The 24,345-nt window shown below is 45.4% G+C and overlaps 1 pseudogene; it reads left to right on the forward strand.

Moving 5' to 3' along the window:
- Window positions 1-24,345, forward strand: part of LOC111949699 (glutamate receptor ionotropic, kainate 4-like) — a 182,280-nt pseudogene that overhangs the window by 131,880 nt on the left and 26,055 nt on the right.

A 24,345-nucleotide genomic window follows, 5' to 3' on the forward strand; every position in this document is an offset into this window, starting at 1 on the left:
TAATTTTCCTGCCTCATGATGCCATCTATTTTGTGAAGTGCACCAGTCCCTCCTGCAGCAAAGCACCCCCACAACATGATGCTGCCACCCCTGTGTTTCACGGTTGGGATGGTGTTCTTCGGCTTGCAAGCCTCCCCCTTTTTCCTCCAAACATAACAATGGTCATTATGGACAAACAGTTCTATTTTTTTCTCATCAGACCAGAGGACATTTGTCCAAAAAGTACGATCTTTGTCCCCATGTGCAGTTGCAAACCGTAGTCTGTTTTTTTTACAGCGGTATTGGATCAATGGCTTCTTCCTTGCTGAGCGGCCTTTCGGGTTATGACAATATAGGATTCATTTTACTGTGGATATAGATACTTTTGTACCTGTTTCCTCCAGCATCTTCACAAGGTCCTTAGCTGTTGTTCTGGGATTGATTTGCACTTTTCGCACCAAAGTACGTTCATCTCTAGGAGACAGAACGCGTCTCCTTCCTGAGCAGTATGACAGCTACGTGTTCCCATGGTGTTTATACTCGCGTACTATTGTTTGTACAGATGAACGTGGTACCTTGGGAAATTGCTCCCAAGGATGAACCAGACTTGTGAAGGTCTACAATTTGTTTTCTGAGGTCTTGGCTGATTTCTTTTGATTTTCCCATGATGTCAAGCAAAGAGGCACTGAGTTTGAAGGTAGGCCTTGAAATACATCTACAGGTACACCTCCAATTGACTCAAATGATGTAAATTAGAAGCTTCTAAAGCCATGACATAATTTTCTGGGAATTTTCCAAGCTGTTTAAAGGCACAGTCAACTTAGTGTATGTAAACTTCTGACCCACTGGAATTGTGATACAGTGAATCATAAGTGAAATAATMTGTCTGTAAACAATTGTTGGAAAAATGAGTTGTGTCATGCACAAAGTAGATGTCCTAACTGACTTGCCAAAACTATAGTGTGTGGAGTGGTTGAAAAAATAGTTTTAATGACTCCAACCTAAGTGTATGTCAACGTCCAACTTCAACTGTACACAGCTGTGACTATAACCGAAGAGAATTCTCTTGCCAAGTAATACGGTCGGCATTTGATTGGGAGGTTTTCTAGGTCRGGTGAACAAAAGGACTTGTGTTTCTGTATGTTATCACAATCACACAATGAGTAGTTAATCATGAAACATACACCCTTGCCCTTCTTCTCGGAGCGATCTTTACTCCCGTCTGCGCGATGAACTGAGAACCCAACTGGCTGTATGGACTCAGACAGTATATCCCGTGAGAACCATGTTTCCGTGAAACAGAGTATGTTACAATCCCTGATGTCTCTCTGGAAGGAGATCCTCGCTCGTCAACTTTATTATCCAAAGACTGAAAATTAGTGAGTAATATACTCGGAAGCGGTGGGTGGTGTGTACGCCTCCTGAGTCGGACTAGGAGTCCACTGCGAATACCTTTTATCCGATGGTGGTGTTTTGGATCAGCCTCTGGAATCAGTTCAATTGCCCTGGGGGGTACGAACAAAGGATCCAATTCGGGAAGGTCGTATTCCTGGTCGTAATGGTGGTAATGCTGGTGAGTTACTGCCGCTCTGATATCCAAAAGTTATTTCCTGTTGTATGTAATGGATCAGCCTCTGGAAAATAATTCTGGGCTAATCATGTAAAAGATAACACATAAAAAAACAAAATACTGCGAAGTTGCTTAGGGGCTAGAAGCACGGCTGCCCTATCTGTTGGCGCCATGCTTCAAGTTGGGAACCACACATGCGGAGATCAGAAAGACACGGSGGTTGGAACCAAAAATCTCACATTTTGACTCATCAGACCGAAGGACAGATTTCCACCAGTCTAATGTAACATTGCTCGTGTTTCTTGGACCAAGCAAGTCTCTTCTTCTTATTGGTATCCTTTAGTAGTGGTTTCTTTGCAGCAATTCAACCATGAAGGCCTGATTCGTGCAGTCTCCTCTAAACAGTTGATATTGAGATGTGTCTGTTACTTGAACTCTGTAAAGCATTTATTTGGGCTGCCCATTCTGAGGCTGGTAACTTTAATGAACTTGTCCTCTGCGGCAGAGGTAACTCTGGGTCTTCCTTTCCTGTGGCGGTCCTCATGAGAGCCAGTTTCATCATAGTGCTTGATGGTTGTTGCAACTGCACTTGTTGAAACTTTCAAAGTTCTTGACATTTTCCAGGATTGACTGACCTTCATGTCTTAATGTACTGATGGACTGTTGTTTCTCTTTGCTTTTTTGAGCTGTTCTTGCCGTAGTATGGGCTATCTTCTGTATTCCAACCCTACCTTGTCACAACACAACTGATTGGCTCAAAAGCATTAAGAAGGAAAGAAATTCCACAAATTAATTTTTAACAATGCTCACCTGTTTTATCTGAAATGCATTCCAGGTGACTACCTCATGAAGCTGGTTGAGATAATGCCAAGAGTGTGCAAAGCTGTCATTAAGGCAAAGGGTGGCTACTTTGAAGAATTTCAAATATAAAATATATTTTGATTTGTTTAACACTTTTTTGGTTACTACATGATTCCGTATGTGTTAATTCATAGTTTTGATATCTTCACTATTATTCTACAAGGTACAAAATAGTAAAACTAAAGAAAAACCCTGGAATGAGTAGATGTGTCCACATTTTGGACTGGTACTGTACACACTCACAAAGAAACCCATTAATATTAATAAAAGCATGATACTCAGACAATCTATTTCCAAAGAACAGAATAACATGTTTTAAGATGTATTTGTCTGTGCTATAGTAGCTGAGGCTATGGTTTCTTCATGCCAACAAAAAAAAAAGACTTGTTATGCTCTTTCAGATAGGGTATAGCAATCAAAATGTCTGGCCTACGTGCTTCATGAAGACGCCCTCAAAGATGCCCTCTGGTGGTTTCAACGAGCGTTAACGGCATTAACGGCAACGATGGCTGACAGTAAAATACTACGACGTCATGCGCTGTAACATGCTGTACCATACCGAGAATACTGCAAACTGTGCTACAGTATGACGCAACTTTTAAATGAGGATCCACTGTAGTTCGTCTTGCTTTATTATGACAGCGGATATATGGCTTGAGATATCGTTCATAGTTTGGCGTGTATAAGAATAATGCCCATTCCTAATAGGTTTTTGTTTCACAGAATATTACCTTGATACGCTGTCGGTCAAATAGAATCTTTGCATTCTTCAGGAAACGAAATGATGAATTCTGCATGGTTTATACACAGTTGGCTGTCCTTCCCTTTGCCCAGTCACAGACAGTGATGCCAGTGATCGATCATCATCTCAGTTTCTAGCATGGCATCCCCTAGTCCCTACTGTACCTACTCTGCCAACCCACTGCTGGCACCTGCACCCCATCACACACACATACAGTTGGAATGGTTAATATTTGGGGGGGGAATTAGCTATAATCCTGGACACCCATTGTTTGATCCATTTATGAGTGTTGTGTGTGTGTGTGTGTGTGTGTGTGTGTGTGTGTGTGTGTGTGTGTGTGTGTGTGTGTGTGTGTGTGTGTGTGTGTGTGTGTGTGTGTAATAAGCTGTACAGTATAAAGAAGATTTAGCTCTGTGGAGCCCTACACAGGTCTTCAGTAGTATTAAGCTGTAAATACAGTTTTTCCAGATTTATTTAAGTGGGCAGTACAATTCAACCTGCTCTGTTAATGCAGACATAACTCAGACAGCTTTTCCTCTGAGTACAGAGGGAGAGAGCGAAGATTTTTCTAAATCAGCCCTGGTTTCTAACAAATTACAACGTCATGTAGTTTGGGAGGTAGAAATATGAGAACAATAACATCACTTTTATGGGGTGCCTTGTTCGGCTGGCAGTTAGGTGCCTTTTGAGTGATCTCTTTGACATTGTTCCATAGCTGAGCCCTGTGTGTGCGTGTGCGTGTGCATGTGTGCGTGTGTTTGTGTGCCTACACGTGCGTGCATTTGCCTGCGTGTGGACCAATGCAAGTGCCCTTCAGACGGTGTGAGTGAGCGGCGGGCCTTGCTTGTTAGGGCCTAATGACAGTCTCTACGCCCCAGAAGGCCATGGCTGCCTGAATCCTGTCTGCCTCTGCCCGACTGCCAGGCTGGCATGTGTCTGACAGCCGGCTGGGCAGTGGGCACACCTCTGGGCCAAAGAACAGACCTGCCTGCCAGGCTTCACCCCCACCACCACCACCACCACTGTCGACCTAGTCCAGCCGCTCTTTTGCCCCCTCACACCTCCATGCCTCCCTGCCTCCATGCCGGCTCTCCACGGATGGGTCTCCGTTGTCTTTATTGTGCTCATCGACAGACAGCAGCAAGCCAGCTATTAATTAGAGTGAGAGCTGGTGCTGGACTAATTGCAGGCAGCGACAGGCTGTTAGTGTAGCTCTCAGGTTTATTTGTTATTGTGTCTCTGTCTCCTGCAGGGGGGTTGGTTGGTTGGTTTGCTGGCTGAGAGAGAGAGAGAGAGTGAAGAGAAGAGAAGCGTGAGGCCCCTTCCTTGCGAAGGGCGATTTGCTAATTAAGTTTGGTAATGGAGGCTGTTCATCAAGGCCTTGGAATGAAGCACCTGAGGAAAGGGGAAGAGACACCATGATAGGGCAGCAGAGTTGGGAGGTGTTTTTACAGTCTTTTATGTCCAAAAATAAAAAATTAAAATAAAAATTCTCAGAAAATATACTCTATAGCAGGGGCAAAGTAAAACCAAATTCAGTCCTCAGGCCTCTAGTTGGGGAACCCTGCTATAGAGTATGTTAGGCAGAGTGGGAAGGTATAGAGTATGTTAGTGCAGAGTGGGAAGGCTATAGAGCAGGGTTTCCCAACCGGTGGCCCACCAGCTGAATTTGGCCCGCGGGTGATTTTATTTGACCCCCCAAGTTTTCTGAGCAAAAAAAATAGAGTGAATTTACGAACACACCCAGAATGTTGTGGCCCCACCCACCTGTGGGGAAAACAACCTGTGGTTACCTAGGTTACCCCACTGGCTCACTGCAAAAACGTCACCTTTTTCAAATGCAATTTTCTTGTCTTTAGTCAATTACAAAGCTACATTTAAGAAAACGACATGGCTAAAGAGAACTTTTGAAAATGTTCTGCTCCCTAGCTTTCTCATAGACTTAGAAAAGCATAATAATAAAGCATAATACTACTTTAAAAAGTAGTAGGTGAGTGAGTGCAGCCAGGTGAGTGAGAGCTAGCTAGCTACCGACCAGAACGTTAAGCTAGCCAAGACCAACAACACAAACATTATGGACTATACAGCTACAAGTAGTGAGTGGAGTTACAAACAGACTGTACAAAATGTTTTCCCCCACATTTACACTACATAACCAAGAGTATGTGGACACGTGCTCGTCGAACATCTCATTCCAAATTCATGGGAGTTAATATGGAGTTGGTCCCCCTTTGCTGCTATGACAGCCTCTTCTGGGAAGGCTTTCCATTAGATGTTGGAACATTGCTGCAGGGACTTGCTTCCAATCAGCATTCCAAATCATCCCAAAGGTGTTCAATGGGGGTCAGGGCTCTGTGCAGGTCAGTCAAGTTCTTGACTGGCCTGCGGCTGCTAGGCCATGGAAACCCATTTCATGAAGCTCTCCGACAAACAGTTATTGTGCTGACATTGTTTCCAGGGGCACTCGGTACTGAGTGTTGCAACCAAGGACAGACGATTTTTACGCTCTACGCGCTTCAGCACTCGGTGGTCCCGTTCTGTGAGATTGTGTGGCCTACCACTTCGCGGCTGAGCCATTGTTAGACATTTCCACTTCAACAATAACAGCACTTACAGTTGGGGCAGCCCTAGCAGGGCAGAAATTTGACGAACTGACTTGTTGGAAAGGTGGCATTTTATGACGGTGACACGTTGAAAGTCTCTTCAGTAAGGCCATTCTACTACCATTTTTTCCCTATGGAGATTTCATGGCTGTGTGCTTGATTTTATACACCTGTCAGCAACGGGTGTGGCTGAAATAACCGATTCCACTAACTTGAAGGAGTGTCCATATAGTTTTGTATATATAGTTCAGCTACAGTACTAGATACGTGTTGCCTGCTTGGACACCGGGTCACCACATTTCCCACTTTCCCACGCCTAATAGCCTGAAGCCACAGGACTCTTCTCGTCAGATTTTTTCCTTACGTGGGAGCATTTCCAACCATAGGTCTGGATTTTTTTACCTGGTTACTACATTGAACAACACAGCAGCTTTTCGGCATGTTTTGTTATTTCTTTTTAGCTAAAAATCCACGACGAAATGTGCTCTTTTACAATGGGGGTCAATGTTTGTTTTTTTTTTACAATGGGGCAATTCCTTTTTATGACGTGGATATCGACTTGGAGTATATGGCTGCCATTTTCACCCCATTATGGCACTTTGAGGGTGTGTTAAATAGCCGCTGTAGTAATTTAATAGGATGTCTATGGGTATGACTGCCCTGACAAACTGTATGTTAATGGATAACTGTACCTATAGGCCAAGTAGAATGGTTGAAGGGGGACAACTCTAGCTAGCTGCTGTATAGGTTGTTGACTGCATGTACCTCAAGGCCCAGCTTGCACTTGTCATCCACACAAGCAAGGTTATTCACAAGTAAACCCAACAGAGGAGAAGAGAAGATAGAAAAAATGAGGAAGGCATCATGTCCTTTATCGCTCCCTCACTCCGAGTCAACACGGGGAAGAGGAACTTTGCACAGTGGGCCACTTTAATCTACATCAAATGATTTGAGTTCTGTTATTTACAGAGCTTCCGCACTCCTAGGGTAAACATCCCCATTTTGCATTCCACTTTTTTTTTTATATTGGATTTATTTATTTTTCCTGTCGGCGGCGTTCCCCGTTTTATTACGTCAATCTGCCTTTCTTCTCCTCTCTCCTTTATCTCTGAAGAGTCTGAGAACTCTATAAGCTGCTGTGACTTGCAACGGCACTCAATTCAATTTCTATCTCTGACTGCTGCTGCGGCACATGGAAGAGGGGAGCTCGACGTTCCACCCAGGCAGAGAGCACAGCAGCAGGGCAGTCTGGCACCTTAAAAAGCTCCGGCCTCGTGACGGCTCCATGTGGCGCAGTCACCCATGACTCCACTGGAAAATGAGCGTCTCTTTGAACAGGCCTGACAGACGTAGCTTGGGCCTATTGTGCCAGTGTGGTGGCCGGGGTTGAGGCTGACACCTTTACAAAGTGTCGGGGACCAGAAGCTTAGCTCGACACTATAGTGGTCCGACGGCTAAGCCGGTCCTATTCAAGCCCCCCAATTAGGTACTCTCTGGGTGATATCTTCATGGGAAAGGACAATTCATTTTTAGTGTGCTGCCGATATCCCCAGTCACTAAAGTGCACACCTGCACAGCGCTCGGGGCTTAATAAGGCACAGATAGAGCCTGAGCTCGAGAAGAGTTGGAGAAGAGTTGGAGATGAATTACATGAAGGTTTTACAATCACTATGTATTAGGTTTCATTAATTGATTCTGGCACAGCAGCCAAGGATAGTCATTTTATACTGCAAACTAATATGTACTGTGCCCTTGAGAATTATCTTGGTATGAGTTAAGTGCCTTGCTCAAGGGCACAACGGCAGGCAATGGCATCTAGGATTTGATACTAGCAACCCGGCAGTTACCAGCTCATTTCCCATCGGATCCGGGATTCGAACTGGCAACCCTCGCTGTCTCACGTCTCTAACCGCTAGGCTACCTGCCGTCCGAGTCTGCAGTAGAGGTGGACACAGGAGTGAAAATTCATTCCTGTCCCGTCTTGTCCTGTCAAATGTTTCCCCGTACTGTCCTGTACTGATATCATAAATAACTTCCTCCATTAGCTGCTGGTCTGTCTGCCCACTGCCCTGTGGGTGAGTAGCCATAGCAACTGCTTYGTTGCCTGCTGCTCAGCGATCATGAGACAGTTGCCTGCATACACAGCTGATAACAACCACATTAAGAGATTTTGGCAATGAAGGCAGCCCTTCTACTTACCCAGAGTCGGATGAACTAATGGATATGTGTTAATGTGTATGTCTCCGTGTGCACTTTGAAGGAACAATTGGGCTTGACTGGTAACGTGGTTGGTAGTAGAGCAGCCATGCCGCTTCAGGCCTCTTGTCCCTCTGGGTGGTATGTGATTAAACCGCAGCATTTTTTACAAGCCGTGTACTCGGTTCCTTCGTTGTCAACAACTGTCAAATTTAGCCATAACATTGCTCTTTCCTTTTAATGGCTCTGTGAGTGATGGTTCCTTGCCTGCAACGAGATGATGCAATTCCTCTCTTGAAGCCTTCATCATTCACTCGTTAAGCATCTGAGGTAAAGGAGTGACTGGTGAGTACAACTGGAGCGAGGCAAAACAGTGAGCCTACAGAAGGGGGATGGGGGAAATGACCATTTCATTTGAATAGATTTTTATTAAGTAAACTATATTAGGCCTACACACTTTTTTAAATGAAATGCTCCACACATATATATACTGAACAAAAAATATAAACGCAACATGTAAATTGTTGGTCCCATGTTTTATGAGCTGAAATTAAAGGTCCCAGAAATGTTCCATACACACATGAAGCTTATTTCTCTCATATTCTTGTGCACAAATTTGTTTACATCCGTGTTAGTTAGCATTTCTTCTTTGCAAATATAATCCATCCATCTGACAGGTGTGGCGTATCAAGAAGCTGATTAAACAGCATGATCATTACACAGATTACGCAGGAATGTCCACCAGAGCTGTTGCCAGAGAATTGATTTATAATTTCTCTACCATAAGCCGCCAAAACAACGTTTTAGAGAATTTGGCATTGTGTCCAACCGGCCTCACAACCGCAGACCACGTGTAACCATACCAGCCCAGGACCTCCACATCCGGCTTCTTCACCTGCGGGATCGTCCGAGACCAGAAACCCGGACAGCTGACGAAACGGAGGAGTATTTCTGTCTGTAATRAAACATGGCTCCCAAGTGGGTGGGTCTATCGATTTATAGCCATTCCTGTTCTGCCCATTCCTGTGGACTTTCGATCCTGTCCCGTRATGTCCCGAACTTGACTTCACTCCCATTCCTGCCAGAATCCCACAGGACCCACAAGGGAGTCCTTTTCCCGTATCAACCTCTAGTCTGCAGGACAGTTCTCAGAATGGAACAAAAAGCACTAGCCTCCAGACAGTATTAGCCAAAGACCTTTTCCATAGAGTGAGACTACCGTAAGTGGTGGAAAAAGTACCCAATTGTCATACTTGAGTAAAAGTAAAGATACCTCAATAGAAAATGACCCAAGTAAAAGTGAAAGTTACCCAGTAAAATACTACTTGAGTAAAAGTCTAAAAGTATTTGGTTTTAAATATACTTAAGTATCAAATGTAAATGTAATTGCTAAAATATACTTAAGTATGAAAAGTAAAAGTATAAATAATTAAAAATTCCTAATATTAAAGAAACCAGACGGCACTATTTTCTTATTATTTTAATGTAGGGATAGGCTGTGGCACATTTCAACACGTCATTTACAAACGAAGCATTTGTGTTTAGTGAGTCCGCCAGATCAGAGGCAGTAGGGATGACCAGGGATGTTCTCTTGATAAGTGTGTGAATTGGATCATTTTCCTGTCCTGCTAGCCATTCCAAATGTAATGAGTACTCTTGGGTGTCAGGGGAAATGTAATGGAGTAAAAAGTACATTCTTTTCTTTAGGAATGTAGTGAAGCAAAAGTAAAAGTTGTCAAAAATATAAATAGTAAAGTACAGATAACCCAAAAAGCTACTTAAGTAGTACTTTCAAGTGTTTTTACTTAAGTACTTTACACCACTGTATACTGTAAGTCCTAGCAGGAGACAGAGAGCATGTGTATCCAGGCACAGCCACTCATTGGCCCCTGAGGAGTCCGTCTCCACACCCAGTTCGACCRCATACCACAGAAAGTCATCCTTTACCCCCACTCACATTGACTTCTTTCTAGCTCCAATAAAGAGAAAGCATTTGCCCCCAGATGAATTTCATCACCTGACAAGGTAGTTGCCCTGCTAATGAGATTGCTTTTGCTCCCTTCTAGATCCTCTTTCTTTCCTCTGCTCTATGTATCCCAGAGCCCTCTCTCTCCCTCTCGCTCTCTTTCTTTCGACCCTCACTTGCTCGGTCTCTCTCTCTCGATCTATCCTCCTCTCTCTCGCTCCTCTTTTTTATATATATTTTTTATTTCACCTTTATTTAACTAGGCAAGTCAGTTTAAGACTTTCCTGGAGTAATTGTGATGGATCCGAAAGTGCTTCCTGGAAGCCGGTGTTAGCTTTGAGAGCAGCATATAGTTATTGAAAAGAGATTCTGCAGACGCTTTCATTCACATCCTTTGATTAGGATTTCAGAGATTAAAGACTAAAGCCCGATTGTGAAGCTTTGCGATTCGGCGGTCTCTGAGTGAACATGGTTTCAATGCAGATTCACAGAGCAACTTTTGGACCACACTCACAGTGACCCATGTGCCTATATGGCTCATTTCTCCCTCTTTCCCTCTCTGGCTCGGTCTCTGAGACATCATGCTCTTTCCTCTTTTGCTTTTTTGTCAGTTTGCATGCAGATTGGAGATGGGGAATAGATCAAAAGTGGAACGGATGAGCTGGTTTGCAAGATCCCCCCCGCCTTAGCGGATTTCAAGGCTGACTGAGACTTTGTATGTATGTGTGGGTGGGGGTGTGTGTGTGTGTACGCGCGTGTGCGCACTTTGCATGCATGTGTGTGTTGTTGGCTTTCTGTCACCCTACACTGTGCAGTCCTTTTCGGCGCCAGGGCTTAGCAGCAGAGCCACTCTAGTAGAAACATGGCAGTATAGCCATTACACAGACAGGTGTGTGTGTGTGTTTACTCCATACATGCTCCAAGGAGAGGCAGGGACCCTCAGCAATGTTGATCCCCTCAGTCTGCTGCATCCTGTAGCACTTTATTTAACCTCCGTCTCCAACTAAGACTGCCTATCCATTCCCCGCTACTGTGTGGCCCAAGAATGGATCCAGAGAGAGAGAGAGAGAGACAGAAAGAGACATTTGCGGAACAATCCTGTTTTTAAGGGACAGTGTGGGAGGGCATTTGTGTTGTGTGTGTGTGTGTGGTGTGTGTGTGTTGGTGTGTGTGTGTGTTGTGTGTGTGTTGTGTGTGTGTGTGTGTGTGTGTTGTGGTGCTTGGGTGTGTGCTGTGTGTGTGTGTGTGGTGCCGTGCTGCGTGCGTGCGTGCGTGCTGCGTGCGTGCGTGCGTGCGTGCTGCGTGCGCGTGTAGAAGGGGAATGCCTGCGGCTCAGACGTCGCTCTGAATGCTCAGGCGCCGCTCGCTCCCTCTCTCAATCCAGCGCCGGTGCGTTATTGCCAACGAGAAGGTGACGCCGCGGCCACCGCACTGGTAATGCCAACTAATGAATGTGAAAACAGCTTTTGCATCGTGGAACTAACAACAAATGTTTTGTCCGCCTGGTAGCGGTACAAATAGAATATTTGATTGTATTGAAAGGTCACGTCGTGAAAGCACATAAACGAGCCTGACCTTTTGGGCTGGCCTTTCCCGCTGATGTGTGGTCATTACTAGAGTGGAAACATAACAAAGCCAAGTCAGCTACACACACACACACACACACACACACACGACACACACACACACACCACACACACACACACACACACACACACACACACACACACACCACACACACACACACACACACACACACACAACACACACCACACGTGTAGAGCGTCTTTATTCTCTACAGCATACATTTCCCCTAGTTGTTGTTGAGATAACTGTTCTTTGTATGTCTTGCGCTTTTTTGATTTAGAGCCCTCTTCATATGCGAAGCAAAGTGCACATCTCTGTGTTAGCGAGGCAGCGTTTATTTATGCAGTGTACCAAGCAACGTACCAAGCATCTCTTACTGGACAAGCGTTTCTACTTGACACGCTTCAAATAGAACCTCTCTTTCCGTTCTTGCTGAGATGAACAGCTAGGCATCACACAGCTCCTCTGGAAAACCACATCATGCACATCTCCTCCGACGACATGCTACCCACACACACACACACACACACACACACACACACACACACACACACACACACACACACACACACACACACACACACACACACACACACACACACACACACACACACACACACACACACACACACACCACACACACACACACACACACACACACACACACACACACACACACACACACACAGTCCTTATCCACCATCATAACCCAAATCCTTTAGCTACAGAGCAAAGGCTTGGTGTCTACATTACCCTACAAGATACTGGTAGTGTAGCAGTAGCGCCGTAGCATGATATACGTATTTGTCAGAGCACAGCCCTGCTTGCCATGTCCTAATGGTTCTGCTGCGTTTTTCAAACGGAAATCTAAGAACGGTGTCTTTCCCTTGAGCAAGGGCCCTTATCTTGGGCCTATACGCTGTAATTTCAGGTGCCAGAATGAGCCCGGGGGTAATCCCTCACACACGCCACGCCGCTTCCCTGCTCTCTTCCTCTCTTCCTCACACCTTTCCATTGATTTGCTCTCTTCCTTTCTCTCTGCACTTTGCTCTGGTTTCTCAGTAAATGACTGCCACTCCTGGCTAGGACACTAATCTCCTCCTCTCCTCTCGCTATCTCAGCTCACACTTCTCCTGAGGAGTCACTGTGGAGAAAACAGCTCAACCCGAATTAAACATGAAGGTGTGGAGCGGCAGTTAGCTCAATTAGCATTTGAAGAGGTTGTATAGCTGTGCAGTAGGACTATTATTCTACCGTCTGCAGGCGCAGCGTATCAGAACACAGGAAAAAGGGTTGAGAGAACTCAATTTGGAACGCTTTGCTTAATTAAAGCACCCTATTTTAATTGTCGCTTTAAAAAAAAAAGTTTTGAGATTCGACGTCACTGGGATCTACAGTTTGTGGTGTATAGACCTCAGGACGGGGATTGAGTGAGCACCATATTGTGCTTCGGCAAGATCGATCGAAACTCTCTCTCCACCTGGGGGGAAATGTTCTCGCAACACACTCGAGGCCAAAAAGGATCACTTGTAACATCGAAGGAGCTAGAAGGAAAACAACTTCCCGTTTGACGCTATTGTTACAGTATATGTACCTGTATGTGAAGTGTATTGCAAGACATTGGTTATATTTCCGATTCATCGTACCTCATTTTAATTAGCAGGATATGCGTGCCACTTAGACAGTTACTCCCATTTACCTTGGCCGGTCCTCATGTCATGTTCTGGATTGTTGAAACGGCTGTTTTTAGTGGCTCTCAAGATGTTTTGTTAAAAGTAAGACAGGTCACATTGACGAGGGAGGACATTGAACTGTTTAGATTGGCAGATAAATTGTATGTACAGTACATGTATCAAATTGTCAAAGTTTGGCMCGAACAGCTAAAGAACCATCATTTAAGGTTTTGTTAACCCACTGGGCTAAAGCCCAGGCCTTAGCTCTGGGAGYTTACATGAGTTTTCAGGTATCAGGCAAGGAGTCTAATAAGACAAKCGTAAGGTAGTTCAAATCAAATGTTATTGGTCACATGGTCAGCAGATGTTAATGCGAGTGTAGCGAAATGCTTGTGCTTCTAGTTCCGACCGTGCAGTAATATCTAACACGTGATCTAACCTAACAATTTCACAACAACTACCTTATACACACAAGTGTAAAGGAATGAATAAGAACATGTACAAAAAAATATATGAATGAGCGCTGGCCGAACGGCATAGGCAAGATGCAGTAGATGGTATAAAATACAGTATATACATATGAGATGAGTAATGTAGGGTATGTAAACATTATRTAAAGTGGCATTGTTTAAAGTGACCAGTCATACATTTATTACATACAATTTCCATTATTAAAGTGGCTAGAGATGAGTCATTATGTTGGCAGCAGCCACTCAATGTTAGTGGTGGCTGTTTAACAGTCTTGAGATAGAAGCTGTTTTTCAGTCTCTCGGTCCCTGCTTTGATGCACCTGTACTGACCTCGCCTTCTGGATGATAGCGGGGTGAACAGGCAGTGGCTCGGGTGGTTGTTGTCCTTGATGATCTTTTTGGCCTTCCTGTGATATCGGGTGGTGTAGGTGTCCTGGAGGGCAGGTAGTTTGCCCCCAAACCACTTCTGTCACATAGGCACACTAGTATATACAGTATATGTACGCCATGATCAGATCAGATCTGGCTTGTGTGTSTTTTGTGTGTGTGTGTTTAAAGTGTGTGTTTATTGGTAGGTGGACGGTTTCACTTGTGTCTCATCTCTACAGTGTTTGTGCAAGCTGCTGTGCGCTGCATTCCCTATTGCCATAGCTAGCTGAGTTGAGCAGGGGGCCACTCTCAGAGCAGTTCCTCCCTGTTGGCGGATGCCTGGGATCTCTTCCTGCTCTGAGCCTCCCACATATCCACGCACTCGCACAAATGTACACACATACACACACACACACACATACTCAGCCCCTCTATTTCTGTCTCGGCAGCCTGTGCTGCCTCTCAGTTACCCGTCCTTAACCGTCTGCCCTTCTCCTCACTCCCCTCTGCTCCTCCGCAGCCCGCCCGTGCCTGGTGGTGCATCGCTGAGCGTTTGCCTTCCACCACGACTGTGTACAGGGAGATGCACTTGACAACTGATTGCACACATGATTGGCTGAACAACGTTCTGCAAGATCCCTGCAAGGTGCACATGTTATTCTCCTCTCCCCTCCCCTCCCTGCCTGAATTCCCGAAGCCATCGGCAGCTAGCGCAGCGTTGTTACACCCCTGTTTGTATTCCATTTGTGTGTGCAGGTGCTGTCCCTCTCGTTCTCGTGCACCATGGAGGAGTACAACAAAGAGGAATGGAATGTAAGATCTTTTGATCATAATCTCAGAGGAGAAATCTGATTCGGGAGTCTTTCGTTTTTTTGTTTTTGGGTGGGGAGGGGGGTTGCGCATCAGGAGTTCACTCTGGGAAGAATAGTAAACTTTCAGATGGAGTCTCTGATTATGTTAATAAGCATGTGGGAAGATTGTCTGAAAGTTAGCCTTGGAAACGTGTCTCGGGAAGCTCAAAGTCTTGAGAAAACAGTAAATCAGCAGGAATACTGTGAATGTATTGTATGCATCACCTTGATTACACAGTTTTTGTATGATATGAATCAGTATTGTACAAAATAGATGCCAGTTGCTTCCAGATGATTCATAATATATACCGAACAAATATAAGCACACATGCAACAATTTCGACGATTTTACTGAGTTACAGTTCGTATAAGGAAATCAGTCAATTGAAATGAATTAATTAGGCCCTACATGAATGGGAATACAGATATGCATCTGTTGGTCACAGATACCTTGAAAGGTAGGGGCGTGGATCAGAATACCAGTTAGTATCTGGTGTGACCACCATTTGTGTCATGCAGCACGACACATCTCCTTTGCTAGTTGAAGCTCGCATCCGCTACAAGACCATGGTGCTTGCCTACGGAGCTGTGAGGGGAAGCACCTCCGTACCTTCAGGCTCTGATCAGGCCTACACCCAAACAAGGGCACTGCGTTCATCCACCTCTGGCCTGCTCGCCTCCCTACCTCTGAGGAAGTACAGTTCCCGCTCAGCCCAGTCAAAACTGTTGTGCTGCTCGGCACCCCATATGGTGGAACAAACTCCCTCACGACGCCAGGTCAGCGGAGAATCACAACTTCCGAGACACCTGAAACCCCACCTTTTAAGGAATACGTAGGATAGGATAAAGTAATCTTCTACCCCCCTTAAAAGAGTTAGATGCACTATTGTAAAGTGGTTGTTCCACTGGATATCATAAGGTGAATGCACCAATTTGTAAGTCGCTCTGGATAAGAGCGTCTGCTAAATGACTTAAATGTAAATGCATAGAGTTGATCAGGCTGTTGATTGTGGCCTGTGGAATGTTGTCCCACTCCTCTTCAATGGCTGTGCGAAGTTGCTGGATATTGGCGGGAATTGTAACACACTGTCGTACAAGTCGATCCAAAGCATCCCAAACATGCTCAATGGGTGACATGTCTGGTGAGTATGCAGGCCATTTTCAGCTTCCAGGAATTGYGTACAGAYCCTTGCGACATGGGGCCGTGCATTATCATGCTGAAACATGAGGTGATGGCGGCAGATAAAAGGCACAACAATGGTCCTCAGGATGTCGTCATGGTATTTCTGTGTGTTAAAATTGCCATCGATAAAATACAATTGTGTTCGTTGTCCGTAGCTTATGCCTGCCCATACCATAACCCCACTGCCACCATGGGGCACTCTGTTCACAACGCTGACATCAGCAAACCGCTCACCCACAGACGCCATACACACTGGTCTGTTGTGAGGCTGGTTGGACGTACTTCCAAATTCTCTAAAATGACATTTGGAGCCGGCTTATGGTAGAGAAATGAGCATTCAATTCTTTGGCAACAGCTTTGGTGGACATTCCTGCAGTCAGCATGCCAATTGCATGCTCCCTCAAAACTTGAGACATTGTGTCATGTGACATAACTACACCTTTTAGAGTGGCCTTTTATTGTCCCCCGTACAAGGTGCACCTGTGTAACGATCATGGCTGTTTAATCAGCTTCTTGATATGCCACACCTGTCAGGTGGATGGATTATCTTGGCAAAGGAGAACTGCTCACTAACAGGGATGTAAACAAATGTGTGCACAAAATGTAGAGAAATAGGCTTTTTGTGCGTATGTAAAATATCTGGGATATTTTATTTCCGCTCATGAAACATGGGACCAAGACTTTACGTGTTGCGTTCCTATTTTTGTTCAGTATACTAGAAAGGATGGGTTTAGTGCATGTGGAGGGCATTGTTATCGCACAGCCTTCAAGAAGCAATTTTGAGCACGCAATATGTACTATATAAGCCATATATGCCATTTAGCAGTCAGCGTCAATGCTTTTCTACAATTACTGTCACTGACAATCCATACTTTAAATCAGTATCGAGGATTTTCGACATTTAAATGCCTAGGCTATTATGTGTCAGTCAGTCAAATATAGGTGGTATAATGGTATAATGGTATAATGGTATAATGGTATCTCACTGCTTTGTACTGCGTGACAGTGAAATGTAATAGCTACATAGTCAAAAAATATATTTAGACATGCACATCTTCACACACAGACCAACACACACACACACACACACACACACACACACAGACACAGACACAGACACAGACAGACACACACACACACACACACACACACACACACACACACACACACACACACACACACACACACAGACACACACACACACACACACACACACACACACACACACACACACACACACACACACACACACACACACACACACACACACACACACACACACACACACACACACACACACACACCACACACACACACACACACACACACACACACACACAGACATACAAATACACACAGCCACTCTAATGCAGCCAGCCACTCACCGGCCAGGGATCGATTGGTAGGGGATGATAAATTAACCAACACCTCAACAAAAGACGTTAAGCAGAGAGCCCAATGAACCATGCTGCTTTGTAATTACAACACCAAACGAAAAATTAGGCATGATGTAGCACCGACATGTGTGTTGGGGTGGGGAGAGGCAGGATGGGATGATCATACAAGGCCCTGCAGGAGGTGTGCAAGGAGAAGTGGTGGAGGGGCGCCAGCCGAGCTCTAATGAGGACATTGGCTCGCTTCAGAGAATTGGGTGTAATTGAGCTAAAGAAAGCATTCTGTTGTCTCCTGATTGAACACATGCCCCAACGTATTTCTTCAAGGAGCAGCATTGTGTCTTTTGTCCTTTATCTCGCGCTCCCTTTTCTCTCCCTCTCTCTTTCGCTGTCTCCCCCTCTTAAGGCTGACCTTAAGAGGGGGAGACTGGCTTCGGTGACACTGGTTACAGCTCAGAAGAGAGAGGACTGTCTGTTGGGCTAGTTTGATAGGCTGCTTGCTGACTGGCCCTTTGATGAACTCTCTAACAGTTGTTTTCTCTTTCTCTCTCTCTCTCTGTGTGTGCGTGCGTGCGTGCATACACCTGCGTGTGTGTTGGCATGTGCATTGGCATACGTGTGTGTGTGTGTGTGTGTGTGTATCTATATCCCCCTAGCAGATTGGCCAGTGGCACTCAGAGCAGGGCCTGTCCATGGAGAGGAAGCTTCCATCAATCAACGTGACAGACACTCTCTTCAACACCACCCTCACCATCACCACTATCCTGGTGAGTGAACCGTCACGGTAACCCACTCCCAATGACACACGTTCCGGACACTCCACTTGGCTTGGAATGGAGAGAGTGGTAGACATTCAAGTGCAGTGGGGTAGTATTCCTCATTACCACACCGTCACACTCAGAATGACATACGCAGGACATGCAAGTGTTCACTCCACGTTTACAATAGAGAGAGTGGTAGATAATAAAGTATCGTGGCGTAGTACTTCCCCGGAGTAAATCACGCCAGCCTGTCACACCGGCACACTGCAAATTACAGATACTGTATGTGCTGGATCACCCACTTGGTTTAGATATGGAGAGTGGTTGAAAATAAGGTGTAGCGGGGAGGTATTTCCACATGGCACCTAAAACTGTCCTGTCGTTCATGGAGTTGACGTCTCTGCCTTGACGGCGAAAGGCAGGTGGCCCAGCGGTTAAGAGCGTTGGGCCACTAACCGAATCCCCGAGCCGGTAAAAAAAAATCTGTCGACGTGCCCTTGAGCAAGGCACTTAACCCTAATTGCTCCTCCTCACTCTGGATAAGAGCATCTGCTAAATGACTACAATGTAAATGTTGATTTCCCCCCCCCTGACTCTGAAGGTTTCCTTGATGTAAATACAGTCTCATCCTCTATATACACTCAGGAAGGTGTGTTGCTGGTGTGCTTAGCGGGCTGACTTGTAAAGATACTCTCTGTAAGGCTATACGCTTAGCAATTAAAGATGCCATCCGTGTGGCAGTTGACAGCCTGTTATTTGGCAGCAAACTTCCAGCATGGAGGAACAAGGCTATTGGTCAGGGGAGTAGATGAAGCTCTTCTCATCTCCTCCCATTTGCACACCCTGCAGGGAGATCCTCGCTCTTTCATTGAGCTAGGCCACGCTGCTTTTCTGCAGGCCACTGAGGACTGTGGGAGTTTTTAGGACGGAAGAACAGTGGGGTTCAATATAGCCATTCGTACAACGGATTCTGATTGGCTGAAACAGTGTTCGAGCTACGCTGGGGTTCAATAGAGCCACGCTACTACTGGCTAGCCCAGCTGGCGCTTGCAGCAGTGCTGATTGGGCGCGTGGATTATGGTTAGCCAGAGAAATCCAAATTGTCCTCCCTCCCACCACTACTCGATGAATCAAAAGACAAGCCCAAAGTATCTTGTAAGGAGAGCCCAAATGCCCGCAATGTAATTCGCAATGTCACACTTACTGGTTAAGAGTGAAGTACGAATAAAGTGTGTCTGTGTTAACCGGCGACTTGAGAAAAAGGTCTCATTGAGAATGATTGTGGATTCAGGKGGAATGGTTCGGTTGGTTTCACCGACCGTGGGGGGCTTCTTTAACAAATGAGAAGCTGTTACAACGGTGGCCGCGAGAGAGAGTTTGGGGGGGAGAATTGCGGCGGGCCGATCGAGCTGCTACGTGTTAATTTCGCTAGATATAGAGTCGTCCAGGCGGATTTCAAAAGCCACCGAGGAGCAATTTCGTCGCTATCGCAACTCATTCATCACGGCGTGATTGCTGTGTCGTGCTTTATCTCTGCCGGTGGGGGCGGGCTAGGCTCTACAGTCTTGAGTGGCTGCAGCGTGGAACGGCACCAGGAGGATTCATCCTACACCTGTGGGTCTACCCCTCCTGCAGATTGTTCCAGTACAGTTCCGCATCACTGTCACTGTCACTGTGGCCTCTGTGCCTCCGAGAGCCGACGCAATACAGCAAACAACCTCCCCCACCCCTCTGGGGGGGRAAATTATCTAATTGATTTTGAGCCTCTACAGATGCCAAACATTACCTTGTAATCTCTCTGTTTGTTACCGATGTTTGGTTTTTCCATTCCTTTGGATGTTAGTGAAAGAAGCTCATAGCTCTTCCGCTGTGCCACCAGGAGAGGTGATATTTCTGAAMTCCTGGTTGCTCTGGGAAGATAATAGAGACTCGGCTCTCAGTTGATTTGTTTTAAAGTCATTTTTGATTGGCTGGCTCAGGCCTCTTTAGGAGGGAGAGTSTCACCTTCAGGCTTCAGACCACAGTCACATGGTCAGTGAAGTGTAGTGTAACCCTCGTGTATGGTTGTTCAGGAGGGTCAGGGTTGATTATTCCCATCATCCTCTCTGCTCAGTCGGTGTGAGCAAAGATGGCCGCCTGTCAAGGACKGACCCAAAGCACTGTACCTGATGCAGACCTGGGGTCAAATAGTATTTAAACCTTTAAAGCTGTGGAACCCTTAATGGGTAAACTGACCACGTCCATTTGGGATATTACTGCAACAAAGAAATTACTGCAAACAACGAACACTTTTCCCCCCCCTCAGAGATACAATAGAACATCAGCGTACAGGTAACTTCCAAAATAATGGAAACAGTTGAGTAAATGAGAGATAAAAAAAGTATATTGAAAGCAGGTGCTTCCACACAGGTGTGGTTCCTGGGTTAATTAAGCAATTAATATCCCATAATGCTTAGGGTCATGTATAAAAATGCTGGGCAGGCCATTATTTTGGCTGTCATGGCTATGCCACCATAGGACGACAAGTCCCCCCATCCACAGGGGCACGAGTGGTCACTTAACGATTTAACGATTTAATTATGGTAACGAAGTAAACCATAAGCTATGGCCGTCTGTCACCAGATCTCAAACCTATTGAACACTTATGGGAGATTCTGGAGCGGCGCCYGAGGTAGCGTTTTCCACCACCATCAACAAAACACCAAATTATGGAATTTCTTGTGGAAGAATGGTGTCGCATCCCTCCAATGGAGTTCCAGAAACKTATAGAATCTATGCCAAGGTGCATTGAAGCTGTTCTGGCTCATGGTGGTCCAACGCCCTATCAAGACACTTGGTACGTTGGTTTATTTTGGCAGTTAACTGTATGTACTGCAATTTTTTGGGACCAAGATGCACGAAGCTCCCCAACTCTGCTTCGTCAATAAATAAATCAAATAATTACGACCGTGGGGTGAACAGTGTTTCCCCCTACTGCGAATACCATCTCTATGCGTTTGCTTGAGTCTACTCGGAGTCCCAGATGGGCAGGCTTTTGACTTTTGAGACTATATCATTGGTTCCATTGTGCCAGTCAAGCTCAATCAAGCACAGCTAAAGTATTCGAAACAAAGACATGTCCTTGTTACAGAACAACAATACCTGAGAGCGGATGAGACGGTGGCTTTTAGATATACTGTAGGCCTTACTTACATTATTACCTTGTGAGAGAGAAGTGTCATTCAGCAGCGTTGCAATTCTTGACACACTTACCGGTGCGCCTGGCACCTACTACCATACCCTGTTCAAAGGCACTTGCCCATTCACCCTCTGAATGGCACACATACACAATCCAAGTCGCAATTGTCTCAAGGCTTAAAACTCCTTCTTTAACCCGTCTCCTCCCCTTCATCTACACTGATTGAAGTGGATTTAACAAGTGACATCAGTAAGGGATCATAGCTTTCACCTGGATTCACCTGTTCCCGAGTGGTGCAGCGGTCTATGGCACTGTGTCTCAGTGCTTAAGGTGTCACTATAGGCGTCACTACAGACACCCTGGTTTGAATCCAGGCTGTATCACAACCGGCCGTGATTGGGAGTCCCATAGGGAAACCATTGGCGTCGTCCGGATTTGGCCGGTGTAGGCCGACATTGTAAAAAAGAATTGGTTCTTAACTGACTTGCCTGGTTAAATAAGGGTTAAATAAATTAAAAAAATATATAAATAAATAAATGGAAAGAGCAGGTGTTCTTAATGTTTTGTATACTCAGTGTATATTTGAGCTGCCAGTTCGCTATAGGCTCYGGACCTCATAATTGTATTTGCTGGAGGATGGGGGGTATTGCGAGGCTAGGGGTTGTGACTGCTCCTTGAACCAGACCTGGGTTCAAGAAGTATTTGTTTTCTTTCAACAACAAATTTTTTTGCATGTTTGATTGAGCATGTCTGGAGTGSCAAATGGATGATGTTTGCGACTTTTGAGACTAYTCCATTGTTTCCATTGTGCCAAGGAAGCTCAATCAAGCATAGCTAGTGTTTCAACTATAGTGAATACTATTCGAACCCAGGTATGACTTGGTACACCTTCAATATCGAGAATCGTCTGACTGTCGTGTGCAGTCGATTGTTTAGGTTTCTAGGCTCAGCTCGGGGGTGATGTTTCCCACTGGTACAGATCTAGGGTCAGCTTTCCCTCCCCCAATCCGAACCATAACCATTATTGGAGAAAATGCACCTGGCATGGGTAGAGTAAGGTATTGTGGGGGGGGGGGGGGGGGGGCATGGAACACTGGCAATACTCAGCTGGACACAACCAGACTACTGGCAATGGAGATGAGATGCTGAGATGCTGCATTTCTTCATAGCTTGGAATTCACTATTTCATAGATTTGTCTGTGGTATGTTACAAAAGGTAGATACTATTTTCCTGTGATTTCAATGAATGCTTCTGACATTGGTGTATGTCGGTAGATCGGTAAGCATTCACAAACAGTGAAGATTTATGCAACATTAGGAGTTAGATGTAACAACATTCCAAATTACCTGTCATGTTTTCCACACAGCACATCGAGCGAGAGAGAGCGAGAGAGAGAGCGAGAGAGAAAGAGAGAGAGAGAGAGAGAACAAACTGTGACTGACACAAAGTTAAGAAAAGCTTTCACTATGTACAGACTCAGTGAGCATGGCGTTGCTAGTGAGAGAGGCCGCCATAGGCAGACCTCCAGCTATGTGCCCACTGACTACAAAATGAGGTGGAAACTGAATTGCACTTCCTAACCTGCTGCCAAATGTCTGACCATATTAGAGGCATATTTCCCTCAAGATTTGCAACCTGTAGCCACAAGGAAACGGCAGCCAGTGGAGCACAAACACCATCGTACTTCAACTATTTGCTTATTGCTACAACACTGTACATAAGACAATAGTATATATTATTTTCAAACTCTTGTGAGTTTAACGTTTACTGTTCATTTTTGATTGTTTATTTCCCTTGTAGAGAGAGAGAGAGCGAGAGAGCGAGAGAGAGAGAGAGAGGAGAGAGAGAGAGAGAGAGAGGAGAGAGAGAGAGAGAGAAGAGAGAGGAGAGAGAGAGAGAGAGAGAGAGAGAGAGAGAGAGAGAGAGAGAGAGAGAGACGAGAGAGAGAGAGAGAGAGAGAGAGAGAGAGAGAGAGAGAGAGAGAGATCCCCCCCCCACATTATTGATTAATGTCTGGGTTTTACTCCCATGATTGATGGGTCAGAGCCAGCTCTTAATTACATTTTTCTGCAGGATTTTATTTATTTATTTAACAGGGCGGGTCACCGTTGAGACCAGGGAGCCCTGTGAACATGAACATACACAATAGAATTGACTACAACATCATGTAAAATCACAACAACAACAATAAATACAACGCCACCTAAACTGTCCAACGGGGACCAGCGAGTCGAACTTCAAGGTGGTCTTCAGGCAATTCCGTGGGCTGGGGGCGTAAAAACCAAAAAGCCTTTTCCCCGCACTCAGTGGAGACCAGCAGTACCTCCAGAACCAGCCAATCTCCAATGAATACATGAGCTGAGGTAGTTAACCAGGTCACCAACTGAGGATGTTCTTCCCCACCTCTATATAGTGTCCTAACAGTGGGGGTTATTGGGGAGATAAATATAGAAGTACTTTGCCTTCCTTTCACACTCATCAATCAACAAGTGAGAGCTAGCTGAGAAATGACGGGCCGCATTTAATTAAGCGGAGCTGCCCACTCCTCTCTGTCGCCGGGGGTGTGGAGACCTATTAATTGAATCCAGAAGGTTTGTTTATTAGTTTCCAAGCTTTCTCCCTTGAAACCCCCGCCGTGTAATGTACAACTGGCCCGTGAAATGCTACTCCTTAATAAGCCCTAGTTTGGGAGGGGAAAGGGGAAAGCGTCCGTCCGGCTGCAATGGTTGAGCGCTTCTACCACCAGGCTGCTGCGAGCGATTAAATAATTTGCATTTATATTGTGCTTTCCCGCGTGGCGCCGCATAACCACAGCAGAGGTGTCAACTCTGGGGCAGAAAGGTAACATGCGTGGCTGTTTAATAAGTTAATGAATGGAGAGGATTTGCATTTATAGAGTGTCACTGTGCTCTGACTCGGGGCCCTTCGTTCTTTCTTTCTTTCTGTACTTTTCTTTTTTAA

The sequence above is a fragment of the Salvelinus sp. IW2-2015 genome, linkage group LG22, assembly GCF_002910315.2.
Source record: "Salvelinus sp. IW2-2015 linkage group LG22, ASM291031v2, whole genome shotgun sequence".
NCBI lineage: Eukaryota > Metazoa > Chordata > Actinopteri > Salmoniformes > Salmonidae > Salvelinus > Salvelinus sp. IW2-2015.